This window comes from Tupaia chinensis, unplaced genomic scaffold, assembly GCF_000334495.1.
Source record: "Tupaia chinensis unplaced genomic scaffold, TupChi_1.0 Scaffold144255_1, whole genome shotgun sequence".
NCBI lineage: Eukaryota > Metazoa > Chordata > Mammalia > Scandentia > Tupaiidae > Tupaia > Tupaia belangeri.
Genome location: NW_006204113.1, coordinates 1141657 through 1154763, shown reverse-complemented (window position 1 = coordinate 1154763; position 13107 = coordinate 1141657). Strand labels below are relative to the sequence as shown.

General features: G+C 44.1%; 1 protein-coding gene and 1 long non-coding RNA gene across 2 annotated transcripts in view; one reads left to right on the top strand and one right to left on the bottom strand.

Annotated features, from left to right (window-relative positions):
- LOC102491719 (uncharacterized) overlaps nt 1-1305 on the bottom strand; it is a 27040-nt gene extending 25735 nt beyond the window's left edge. The window contains exon 1 of the long non-coding RNA XR_337094.2: nt 1237-1305. This is a non-coding gene — a long non-coding RNA (uncharacterized LOC102491719). The remainder of the gene's footprint in view (nt 1-1236) is intronic.
- The window catches only part of ARMH3 (armadillo like helical domain containing 3), a 270864-nt gene that overhangs the window by 239251 nt on the left and 18506 nt on the right, over nt 1-13107 (top strand). The window lies entirely within an intron of this gene.

Here is a 13107-nt window from a genome sequence, read left to right as displayed (position 1 = left end):
GGGGTTCCTGGGAGCTGCTTCTCCTCAGGAGCTTCCACTTTACGTTACGCGGGCATCCTGAGAAGGCCCACGTAGGACCAGAGTCTGTGCTGCTGGGATGGCCACTCCCTTACACGGACCAGGAGGGTGCTGCGCGCTACCAGCAGCACTAAGTAGGGAAGGAAGAACATGGATTTAAAATGCGGGGGCCAGCAGATGCCGTAATGGTTATGTCGCTGGACTCCCACATGGTAGACTGTGGTTCAAGTCCCAGACCTCATGGCTTGAAAATCATGCTGGGCACATGTACGGGTGTGCCTAAGATCCTGGGCAGAGAATGGAGGAGAAGGGATTGCTGCATGGCCATCCCCCTTTGGGAGGTTGATTTCTTACTTTCCCTCTCACTATTTCTGTCTGTCTGTCTCTCTCTGTCTCTCTCTCTCTGATGAATGTATGTGCCCTAAGGCAGAAACTTCTAAAAAAAAAGAAAAGATGCAAATAGGTAAAAGGAAAGGAACAACTATTAGTTATTGAGTAGAATTCCTTTATGTGGGTTATTACTTAAATTTGATGACTGTTTGGGGTAGGTATGACCATCATTGTATAGATGAGGACACTAACATTAATCCATACAAGGTCACACTGCTTTTGGTGGTAAAGTCCAATTGGGAATCTAGCTCTGTCTTACTCCAAAGCTGAGCTTTTTCTCTGTCATCTGGCAGGAGCATTATGACACCCTGAGTCTGTCAGATATTCCAAAGAGATAGACCAGGGATAGGGAGATGAGGGAAAAGCATGGAGCGTTAGGTAACAGGGCTCATCCCTGCAGGATGGGGAAGGCCCCAGACTGGGAAGGGCCATCCCGTGAAGGACACACAGTACTGAACAGGGCCTCGACAGCCTGCCTGCTGGTCGGACACAGTGCCTAAGTGGAGGGTCCTGGCGCAGTCTAGTAACTTCATAAATGAGAGAAGAGTCTCTCTATTCCAAGTGTCTCAGGAAGGTCGCTATGAGAAGTAAAACCTTTTCTACACATGGGACATGGTGACTTCTTACAAAGGTTTTACGTACTTATTTTAATAGGTAATGCATTTGAATGGTTCAAAGCCTAAAAGGCAGCACAGTGAATTTTGATTGTTTTTAAAGTAGTAGTTCTATATTTGTTTGTTTGTTTATTTGTTTGTTTTTAAGTGGATTCTCAGAGTTACTGTCCCACAGCCATGCTGGGTATGCAGAGGGCATGGTGGAGACACTCACCTTACTAAGCATCTCTGCCACAGTCGGCACCGTCTCCAGTTAGGTATGAATTTTGAAGTGACCGTCACCTCAGGCTCTGGTCTTGAGGCAGCTGTGGAGCATTGGCAATCTATAGGTGGGACAGTGAAGAGCTAGTAAGAACTCTGTAGTGCCAACCTGCAGAGAGGTCGTATGAGACAGCAGTCCTGGCTTTCTTGGTTTAACCTTAGATCAGTATTCAGGTAGGACTTCCCTTTTAGGTTTTTGTTTTGTTTTTAACCACCTCCTTCCTCTCAGTAGATCTTTGGAAAGTTTGTTTTATTTCTACTGTAATCTCTTCCTAAGAAGGTGGCTTGAAACTTTGGAAAAGCCTGGTTTACCACTGTGTAACATCAGAGGCCAGAAACTCTTAACTCTGTTACAACATGTGGTTTTGGAAGTGTTTTTGTTAAACACCCACTCTAGGGATGGGCAAGTGGCAAGGTAGTTAAGGTACTGGACTCCCAGATGGCTGACTGTGGTTTGAGTCCTAGACCTGGCAGCTTGCTTTCTCACTTTAAATTTTTCTCTCTCTCTGGCAAAATTGGAATGAATAAATAAAATATATAATTCTTTTTAAAAAAAATTATTTATATGGGACCAGCAGTTGGCATAATGGCTATGTCACTGGACTTCCATGTAGTCGACCACGGTTTGAGTCCTGGACCTGGTGACTTAAACTCATGATGGGCACGTGTGCGTGCGTGCCCAAGATCCCGAGAGAAGAATGGAGGAGAAGGGATTGCAGCGTGGCCATCCCCCCTGAGGGGTGATTTCTTTTTCTCTGTCTTTCTGGGGAGTGCGCGCGCCCTATAGCAAAAACCTCTCCAAAAAAAAAAAAAAAAAGAAAGAAGAAGAATTATTTATTTAGTTGTATTTATTCATTCATTTAATGTTTTAATTTGACCATAGAGAAACAGAGAGAGAGATGGGAAACAAGAAAGCAAGCCACCAAGTCCAGGACTCAAACTGTGGTTGGTCATGTGGCAGTGTCCAGTGCCTTAACCACCATGCCACCTGCTGGTCCCCTAGATATATAATTCTTTAATAAAAAAATAAAATTTTTAAAAATTTAAAAAACTACCCTAACATCATTTTGAATTCTCATGATGATCTAGCACAAAGGATATTGCAGTCTTTTTTTTCTTTTTTTTTGAGAGGTTTTCGCTATAGGGCGCGTGCACTCGCCAGAAAGACAGAGAGAGACAGGGAGACAGAAAGCGAGAAATCACCCCCCAGGGGGGATGGTCACGCTGCAATCCCTTCTCCTCCATTCTCCTCTCGGGATCTTGGGCACGCACACACACGTGCCCGGCGTGAGTTTTAAGCCACCAGGTCCAGGATGTGAACCGCGGTCGACTACATGGGAGTCCAGCGACATAGCCATTACGCTAACTGCTGGTTCCCAGGATATTGCAGTCTTAAAAATGAGGCCAGGTGGCATGGTGGGTAAGGTACCGGATTCCCACATGTTCAACCATGGTTCAAGTCCCAGATCCGGCAGCTTGAAAATCATGCCAGGTGCACATGCATGGATGCCCAAAAGCCCAGGAGGAGAGGTGATTGTGTTGTGGCCATCCCCTCTTGGGATGATTTCTCACTTTCCTTCTCTGTCACTCTGGCTAGCACACGCACACTATGGCAAAAACCTTAGGAGAAAAAAAAAAGACCTGCCTAGCTAGAAACTAAGCTGTGCATAGCCCACAAGTAGGGTTCCTGTTAAATGAGTCTGTCTGATAGGCAGGGATAGATAAGTGAGGCAGAAACCTCACATGGAATTACCAGTGAATTACCAGTGACACTGTGCTCTGTATCACTCCTTGAGATGTGATGTGTCTCCAGGAAAGAAACTTCAGATGGGGAGGACAGAGACATCTGCCCCTCGGCAGAGCTGGGCAGAATGCCCTGCTTGCAGCGAGCACAGAGAAGGAAAAGGTCTGACATGTCCGTGCAGCATGCCCCCGCCCGTTACCTTGTCCGCCTTTTAGTGTGATTGCATGCCTGCTTGTGCAGGGCAAGGACCTGGATGTGTTGGGTCTATAATTAGTGCAAAGAAAAGCTTCACAAGGGATATCGAGGGCTTCAACCCAATAAAGTCAGAGGGGTAGGGGTTGACTGCCCAGGGAAATTAAAGAAAGTCACTGTCACCACTCCTTTAACCAACTGATGGCTGCTCACTAATCACCCACTGTGAGGTTCATTATCTGGTCCACGCTGCTGAAGGGCAGAGCCAGCCTGTCAGATCAATGAATCTCAGGGCAGTGGAGAGCCCTTCGGTAGCAAGCTTGAAAGGTATGGATGAACTGGGAGAACTGGCTAGCTTCAATTGGTTCTGAAAATTGGATTCGGTCCTGAAGTATTGGAGATGAAAGTAGGGCTGGCTCCATGGTGCAGTGGTAATGTACCACTCCAGTGAAGCCGGATCCCACACGGCGACCACAGTTGCAATCCCTGGCCTGGACAGCCTGAAACATGCCAGGCATGTGCACCAGTCCCAGTGTCTGCCTGACTGGAGGACGGGAGGGAAGGGAAGGCAAGAGCAGGCTGTACGAAGGGTGTCATCTCTCTGCACTCTCAAGTGTGCATGCGTGTGCTCTGTCTCAGATAAGGGGAAAATGTTAAAAGGAGATGAAAACAGAGAAAAAGATACTTCTGCGTATTAAATGTAGGGTGTCTACATAAAGGAAGTAGACACCTTTTAAAGGCAGACTGTCTTTCTAGAGCCTAAGAGGTTTGTGTCCATAAATTTTGGATCACTGTTTCCAAATTATTATACTAGGCCATTGCGCCACAGAGGGTTATCTTAGATAAGAAGTCGCTCTAAGCACAGTGGTGGAGCAAGGCTTACTCAGTGCGGTCTGTGATTCTTGTCATAGGTTGCTATTTGTTCTAGTTCCTATTGCTATTAGCTCTTCAGTTTGTTTATGGTTTTTTTTTAGAGAGATTTTTGCTATAGGGCGCATGTGCTCATCGGAAAGCAACAGAGAGACAGAAAGCAAGAAATCACCTCCCCAGAAAGGATGGCCACGCCATAGTCCCTTCTCCCCCATTCTTCTCTTGGGATCTTGGGCATGATGCACACGCACCTGGCGTGAGTTTTAAGTCGCTAGGTCCCGGAGTTAAACCGTGGTCAACTACGTAGGAGTCCAGCAGTGTAACCATTACGCTCCTGCTCTTTAGTTTTTATTTTTGTTTTGTCTTGTTTCAGCCACTTGGAGCTAATGTGTTCTGAAAAGAACCAATATTTACCTCTAAAGGAAGCTTTCAGGATCTTCTTTGGTCTGAGAATTCTCTGCTTCTGAGTGACCTCAGTGCAGTAAGACAGAGAAGGGATCCCCAACTTATTCCCTATATTTCTTCTCTTTTGTGCAGAAGTTCAGAAGTATCTGCAGTGTGCCAAGCCAGTGACTAAAAAAAAAATGGGAAACCCTCACCCGCCCTTGAGACTTGACAGTGTATCCGTAAAGGGCACTTTCCCTGTGTGCTTTCCTGCAGGGCTTATAAAGCAGCCCCACCTGGTCTGAGAAGGACAACTGTACCTTCCTATTCTCCTCGAACCTCAGTGAAATACTATCTTGTTATAGATCCATAAATGGTTAGAACATTTATTTGTAGTGAGTTTCCACCAGGAAAGCCATGGTCATCTACAGTAGTGTCATCCTTGCTTTAGTTTCATAAAGAAAAGGCAGAAGCAGAACTCTCCTTAGGTATCCTTAGTAAAGGCAGGACAAATGATTGAACTTGCCAAATGATTGTGTTTATGAGAAGATCCAGATAAGTACCCACTGAAAAACCCTCATGGCTGGTGCCCAGCTGAAAGTGACTCCAGTCACTATCGATTGCTACCTGGAGTTCATTTAATTAGGGAGGATTATGGAGTTGTCTAGGGACAGAGAGGAGGAGCATGGTGAGAGGAAGCCTTGACATTGTTGAAATGCAAAGAACTCCCAGCTTAGGGATACTGAAGCATCGGTCTGAATCATTTTTGGAATATCATTCAGCCATAGAAAGAAATGAAGCACTGATACACAGTACAACATTACTTGAAAATTGTGCTAAATAAAAGAAGCCAGTCACGAAGACCACGTGTCGTGTGGTTCTGTGTATTTGGAATGTCCAAAATAGGAAAATCTATAGAGATTGAAAGTAGATTACTGGTTGCTTAGGGCTAGGGAAGGGGAGCAACATGGGGAGTGACTGCTAATGGGTGTGAGCTTTGTTTTGGGGTTGATGAAAATGTCCTAAATTTAGATCACAGCGATAGGTCCACAGCTATGTGAATATACCAAAACCATGGAATTGTACACTTGAAAGTAATGAATTTATGGTATGTAAGTTATACCTCAAACAAGATGTTAAAAGAAAAAAGCTGCCAATCCGTTTTCAAAATGGTTTTACCATTTTTTTCATTTCAACATAAAAGAGTTTCAACTACTCCAGTTCCTGTCACAGGTGGGAATACAAGTCTTTAATATTAGCCATTCTTGTGGACATGTAATATATGTATTGTGGTTTTTCTTTATTATTAATTTTTTAAAGAGATTTTGGCCTTAGGGGCATGCGCTCACTTGAGAGAGAGACACAGATACAGTGAGAGGGAAAATGAGAAATCACCTCCCAGAGGGGAATGGCTGTGTAGCAATCCCTTCTCCTCCATTCTCCTCCTGGAATCTTGGACTCATGTGCACACACACCTGGTGTGATTTTGAAGCATTCAAACTACACGGTCAGCCAGGTGGGATCTAGCTGCCTTAACCACCTGAGGTCAAGGAGCCAGCCCTGTATTTTATTTTCTTTAATAAATTTTATAGTTCTAGCTTTTACATTTAGTTCAGGTCTAGGACTCAAACAGTGGTCAGCCATATTGGAGTCCAGAGCCCTTAACAACTACGCCACCTGCCCACCCCCAAGTTAATTTTTTTTTTTCAGAGGTTTTTGCTATAGGGCGTGTGTGCTCGCCAGACAGACAGAGAGAGACAGAGAGATAGAAAGTGAGAAATCACCCCCCAGAGGGGATGGCCACGCCGTAGTCCCTTCTCCTCCATTCTCCTTTCGGGATCCTGGGCACGCACACACACTTGCCCAGCGTCAGTTTAAGCCACCGGGTCCGGGACTTGAACCGTGGTCGACTACATGGGAGTCCAGTGACATAGTCATTACACTAACTGCTGGACCCCCAAGTTCCTTTTTTAAAGGGTTATTTTATTTAACTTTATTCATTTTATTTTGATCAGAGAGGGACTGAGTGAGAGAAAGGGAAAGGAGAGTGAGAAAGCAAGCTGCCAGGTCCAGGCTTCAAACCACAGCTGGCCATGTGGGAGTCCTGCACCCCTAAACACCATGCCACTTGCCACCGCCCCCCCCCAGTTAGTTTTTTAACTTTTTTATTCTTTTTTTGGAGAGGTTTTTGCTATAGAGCACGTGTGCTCACCAGACAGACAGAGACAGAAAGCGAGAAATCACCCCCCCAGAGGAGATGGCCACGCTGAAATCCCTTCTTCTCCATTCTCCTCTCGAGATCTTGGGCACGCACGCACACACGCCCAGCGTGAGTTTAAGCCACCGGGTCTGGGACTCGAACCACCGTCTACTACATGGGAGTCCAGTGACATAGCCATTACGCTAACTGCTGGTCCCAACTTTTTGATTTTTGATGTGTGGTAAAAGTTCACCTCCCAACCACCACCAAATTTGCAGTTGTTTCATTATCACTTGTTAAAAAGACTATTCCTTCCTGGTTAAAATATTATGGCACATTAGTAAAAAAAGAAAAAAAAAATCTGTTGACCATGTGTGTGCAGGTTCTTTTCTTCTTCTGTCCCATTGGTCTATATGTCTAAATTTATGGCTTATGCTATCTTGATTATTTTAAGCCTCCAATAAATCTTGAAATCAGGTAATGGAAATTTCACATTTTGTTCTCAGGATTTTGCCATAGGGCGCAAGCAGTCACTAGAGATTGAGAGAGAGAAAGTGAGAAATCACCCCTTAAGGGGATGGCCATACTGCAAGTTCCTTCTCCATTATCCTGGAATTTGGGTCACACACACACAGTATGATTTTCACACTGTTGGGTCCAGGACTTGAACTGCAGTTAGCCATATGGGAATCAGCGCCTTAAGCACCATGCCACCTGCTGACTCCCTTAAATTTTTTTCTTTTAAAAATTGTTTTGAGGCCAGGGCCTTAGACCACTTGACTATCCTGACATTGAATATTGTTTTGAATATTTTAAGTCCTTTGTATGTCTCCCTTCCTCCCTTCTTTCCTTCCTTCCTTCCTTTTTTAGGTTTTTACCACACGGCGTGTGTGCTTGCTAGAGAGAGACAGAGAGGGAAAGTGAGAATTCATAATCCAGGAGGGATAGCCATGCCATAACTGTTACTCCTACACTCTCCTCCTGGGATTTGGGCATGCACGCATACACGCCTGGTGTGATTTTCTTTCTTTCTTTTTTTTTTTTTTGGAGAGGTTTTTGCTATAGGGCGCCTGCGCTCGCCAGAAAGCCAGAGAGAGACAGATGGAAAGCGAGAAATCACCCCCCAGGGGAGATGGCCACACCGCAATCCCTTCTCCTCCATTCTCCTCTCAGGATCTTGGGCACACACGCACACACACACCCCTGGCGTGAGTTTAAGCCCCCGAGTCCGGGACTTGAGCTGCAACTACATGAGAGTCCAGCAACATAGCCATTACGCTAACTGCTGTTCCCCACCTGGTGTGATTTTTAATTTGCCTTGTCTGGAACTCAAACTGGTCAGCCATGTAGGAATCCAGTGCTTTAACCACCATGCCACCTGCTGACCCCGATCCTTTGCATTTATATAAAGTGTAAAATCGGGAACCAGCAGTTAGTGTAATGGCTATGTCGCTGGACTCCCACGTAGTCGACCGCGGTTCGTGTCCCGGACTCGGTGGCTTAAAACTCACGCCGGGCGCGTGTGTGTGCGTGCCCAAGATCCCGAGAGGAGAATGGAGGAGAAGGGATTGCGGCGTGACCATCCCCCCTGGGGGGTGATTTCTCACTTTCTGTCTCTATGTCTCTCTCTGTCTGTCTGGCGAGCGCACGCGCCCTATAGCGAAAATCTCTCAAAAAAAAAAAAAAGTGTAAAATTAGCTTGTTTGTTTCTCCAAAAAAAAAAAAAAAAAAAAGACTGCTAAGGTTTGGAATTACATTAGCTCTATAGATCAACTTGAAGGAGAGTTGATATTTCAATAATGTTGTTTTCAAATCCATAAACGATATATATCTCTCTGTTTATTTAGATCATTAAAATTGTTTCATCAGTGTTTTATAGTATTGTTTTATATCTATTTTGTTCTATTGATCCCTGATTATTTCATGTTATATCATTTTTTTTATTTGCTAAAGGGTGTGTACAGTTAGTTATCAGAGAGAGACAGAGAGAGAGGGAGAGGGAGAGAGCACCTTCATGGGGCATGGTCAGGCCGCAGTCCCTTCTCCTTCATCTCTCCATCTGGCATACATGCTTATGCACCTGGTGTAGTTCTCAAGTCTCCAGGTCTGGGACTGGAAACCACATGGTGGGCCACCTGAGGTCCACTTCCCCTAACCACCAGGCCATGATGTCTGCCCATAAATATTATTTTAAATTTCAGTTTATGATTGCTTGTTGCCAGTATATAGAAATAGATTTTAGGAGGCCAGCAGGTGGCATGGTGGTTCGGGCACTGGATCCTTCATGGCTGACTATGTGATTTGAATCCCCACCAGTGGCTTGAGAAACTCCCTGGGCATGTGTGCCTATGTGCCCCAAATCCCGAGAGAAGATTGGAAAAGAAAGGATTGTGGCGGGGCCCTCCGCCTGGGTGGGGGGGTGATTTCTCACTTTCCCTCTCTCTCTGTGTCTCTCCATCTCTCTCCAGCAAGCACACACACCCTATGGCAAAAATCATTTAAAAAAAAAAAAAAAGAATCATTTTTTAAAGTTATTTACTTTTGGCGCTGGCAGGTGTTGTGGTTAAGGGTGCTACACTCCCGCATGCTGACTGAGGTTCGTGTGCCAGACCTGGCGGTTCGTGCACATGTTCTCCCCCCACACACACCTGGTCAAATTGAAAATAAATAAGTAAATAAATAAATAAAGTTGTTTACTTTTAAAAAATGTATTTACTGAGAGAGACAGGACCACTCTGTGGCCTGGTGATTATAGCAGCCAAATTCTAGATAGCCCGCTGTGTTCAAGGCTTGGACCCAGCAGCTTAAGAAGTATGGCAGGCATGTCCAGAATGCCGAAAGGAATGAGAAATGGAAAAGGGATTGTGATGTGACAAGTCCCCATGGAGGATGTTTTCTCCTTCCCTCTCTCTCTCTCTCTCTGTCTCTCTGGCAAGAGCAGAAGAACAAAATGAGAGAGAGAGATACAAAGAGACAGAGCAAAAGAGACCCCTAATGGAGCCATGCTATGATCCCATCCCTACAGCCAGGATCATGCACATCCAGCCAGAAACAGTTGTTTTTAAATTTACCTTTGTTCCAACCTCAAATTAACTAATAAATGAGTTTAAATCCATAGAATTTTCTGTGCTCATAATCATATTGTGCATGAATAAATTCAGTTTTACTTCTTGCTTTCAAGTCTGTATCTTCGATTATTTCTTCTTACCCTGTTGTTTTTATTTTTTATTTTTTGTTTTTGAATTTTGACATTCACATGTGCCCGTCATGTTTATCAAGCTACTGGGTCTGGGATTGAACCATGTAGTCACCCATATGGGGTTCGGCCACCTTCACCACCACAGCAGCATTGGGCCTTCTTGCTCTGTTGTACTGGCTGGGGCATCCCGTACAATATGGAAGTGGTGAGAATAGGTACTTGTCAAATCTAAGGGCAATGTGGCCTTTCACCCGAAAGTAATGGGAGCTTTAATTCTCATAGCTTCCTTTCATGGGGTTGAGGAAGTTCCTTTCTATTCTAAATTTGCTGAGAGGTTTTATTATGAATGAATGTTGCCTTTTTTCTCACTGCCTTTTCTGCATCTTCTGAGATGATCATGTGATTTTCTCCTTTATTCTGTTCATATAAAATCTGTGACTTACTTTTGAATATTAATTCAACCTTGTATTTCCGGGATAAACCCCTCTTGATCGTGATAAAGTGGGGTTTGTGTGTGTGTGTGTGTGTGTGTGTGTGTGTGTGAAGAAATACCCTACTTTTAAAAGAAAAAAATGTATTTAATTCCATTTGTTATTATTTTTTAATTTGACCAAAGAGAGAGAGAAAGGAAAAGCTAGAAAGCAAGCTGTCAGTTCCAGGAGTCAAACCACAGAGACATGTAGGAATCTAGCACCTTCAACCACATGCCACCTACTGGCCTCTACCCTACATTTTATTAGGAGAAAATTTAGACCTCATTACAGTCGAAAAAAATTGTATACTGAATATTCACATAACCTTTACCTAAATTCTGTCATACACTTTACTGTACTTGCTTTATTATTTAGCATGTCTAAAATCCCAAGAGGAGAAGAGAAGGAATCGTGGCATGGTTATCCCCCCGGAGGGTGATCTCTCCCTTTCTGTCTCTCTGTCTCTCCAGTGAGCACATGGACACGATAGCAAAAATACCTCTCAAAAAAAGTCAGTTATTGGACTAGCAGGTGGTGTAGCCATTAAGGCTCTGGACTCCCACCTGGCTGACTACAGTTTGAGTCCTGGACATGGTGTCTTGAAACATATCAGGCAAGTTTGTGTGTGTGCCCAGAATCCCAAGAGGAGACATGGAGAAGGGACTGCAGTGTAGTCATCCCCCCGAAGGGTGATTTCACACTTTCTCTGTCTCTCTGTCTGTCTCCAGCACACGCACGTGCCCTATTGCAAAAATCTTTCTGGGAAAAAAGAGTCAATTATTTGGGACAGTGGTGGCATGGTAGTTTGGGCTGCTGGGTCCCACATGACCAAGTGCATGCACAGTTCGAGTCATGTGTGCCCGGAACCCGAGGAGCAGAACAAAGGAAAAAGGATTGAGGAGTGGCCATCACCCTGGAGAGTGCTTTTTTACTTTCCCCCCAAAAAATAATTGGGACCAGCAAATGGTGTAATGGTTATGTCACTGGACTCCAATGTAGTCCTAGACCTGGTGGCGTAAACTAACACTGGGCGCATGTGCGTGTGTACCCGAGATCTCAAGAGGAAAATGGGGGAGAAGGGATTGCAGTATGGCCATCCACCCTGGGACATGATTTCTCATTTTCTGTCTCTCTCTGTGTCTCTGGAGAGCGCAAAGTCCTTTTAGCAAAAAAAAATTTCTTTTTTAAAAAAAAAAGGCAGTGAAAATATATATATATATATGTAAAGGAGCCAGCAGGTGGTATAGTGGTTAAGGCACTGGACTCCCACTTGGTCAACTACAGTTCAAGTCTCAGATGTGGTAGTTTGAAACAAATGCCTGGTGGTGTGCATATATCCCCAAAATCCCAAGAGGAGAAGGGATTGTGACGTAGCCATCCCCCTGGGGGGTGATTTCTCATTTTCTCTCTCTTTTTCTCTCTGTGTCTCCGGCGAGCACGCATGCCCTATTGCAAAAATCTCTCTTAACCAAAAAAAAAGTGATATAAAAATAATTTCTACTGGGCCAAGTGGCATGATGGTTAAGGCAGTTGGATTCCACTTATTTCAATCTGCAGTTTGAGTCCTGGACACAGCAGTTTGAGAATCACACTGGACACATATCTGCATGCCAAAGATTCTGAAAGGGGAATGGAGGAGATGAGATTACAACAACATGGCCATCCTCCTGGGGCATGATTTCTCACTTCCCCTCTCTCTCCAGTGAACACATGCACCCTATAGCAGATTTAAAAATAAAAAAATAAAATTTTTATTTACCATTTCTAGAGATCTTCATTTCTATTTATAGGTTCAGGTGATATAATTTTCATTCTGCCAGAACTTTTCTTAGCATCTCTTACAGTGTAGGACTGTTGGCAATTATCTCAAACTGTTTAAAAGTTCTTTATTTTATCTTCATTTCTAAAGGATGTTTTTGCTGGATATAGAATTGTAGGTTAACAGTATTTTTTTTCTGCCAGCATAGACAATCCATTGTCTTCTGGATTATATAGTTTTAGACAAGAAATGTAAATTGTTACTTGTTCCTTAAACATTATGTATCTTTTTTTTTCTTTTTTCTTTTTTTTTTTTTCTTTGAGAGATTTTTGCTATAGGGTATGTGCATTTGCTGGAGAGATAGAAAGCAAGAAATCGTCCCCCAGTGGGATGGCCATATCACAGTCCCTTCTCCAGTTTCTCTCGGGATTCTATGCACACACACTATTGGCCTGGTGTGAGTTTCAAGCCTCCAAGTCTGGGACTCAAACTGCAGTTAGCCATGTAGTAGTCCAGCAATGTAACCCCTACGCCATCTGCTGGTCCGGTCCCTTCATTGTGTGTGTGTGTGTGTGTGTGTGTGTGTGTGTATATATATATATTTTTTTTAGCTTTTTGTTTGTTTGTTTGTTTTTTGCTTTTGGACTTCTATTCATATGTGCTCAGTGTATTTTCAAGCCACCAGGTCCCAGATTCCAACCACACAGTGGGCTGTGTGGGATCCAGCCACCTTAATCTCTATGCCATTTGCTGGCCTCTCTCTAGCTATTTTTAACATTTTGTAACACTGATTTTCAGAAATTTTATTGCAGTATGCCTCTGTACCATTTCTCTCTCTCTCTCTCTCTCTCTCTCTTTTTTTTTTTTTAGAGTATTTTGCTATAGGGCACGTGCACTCACCAGAAAGACAGAGAGAGACAGAGAGACAAAGGGAGAAACTGCCCCCCCACTGGGGGCGGGGGGATGGCCATGCCACAATCCCTTCTCCTCCATTTTCCTCTCA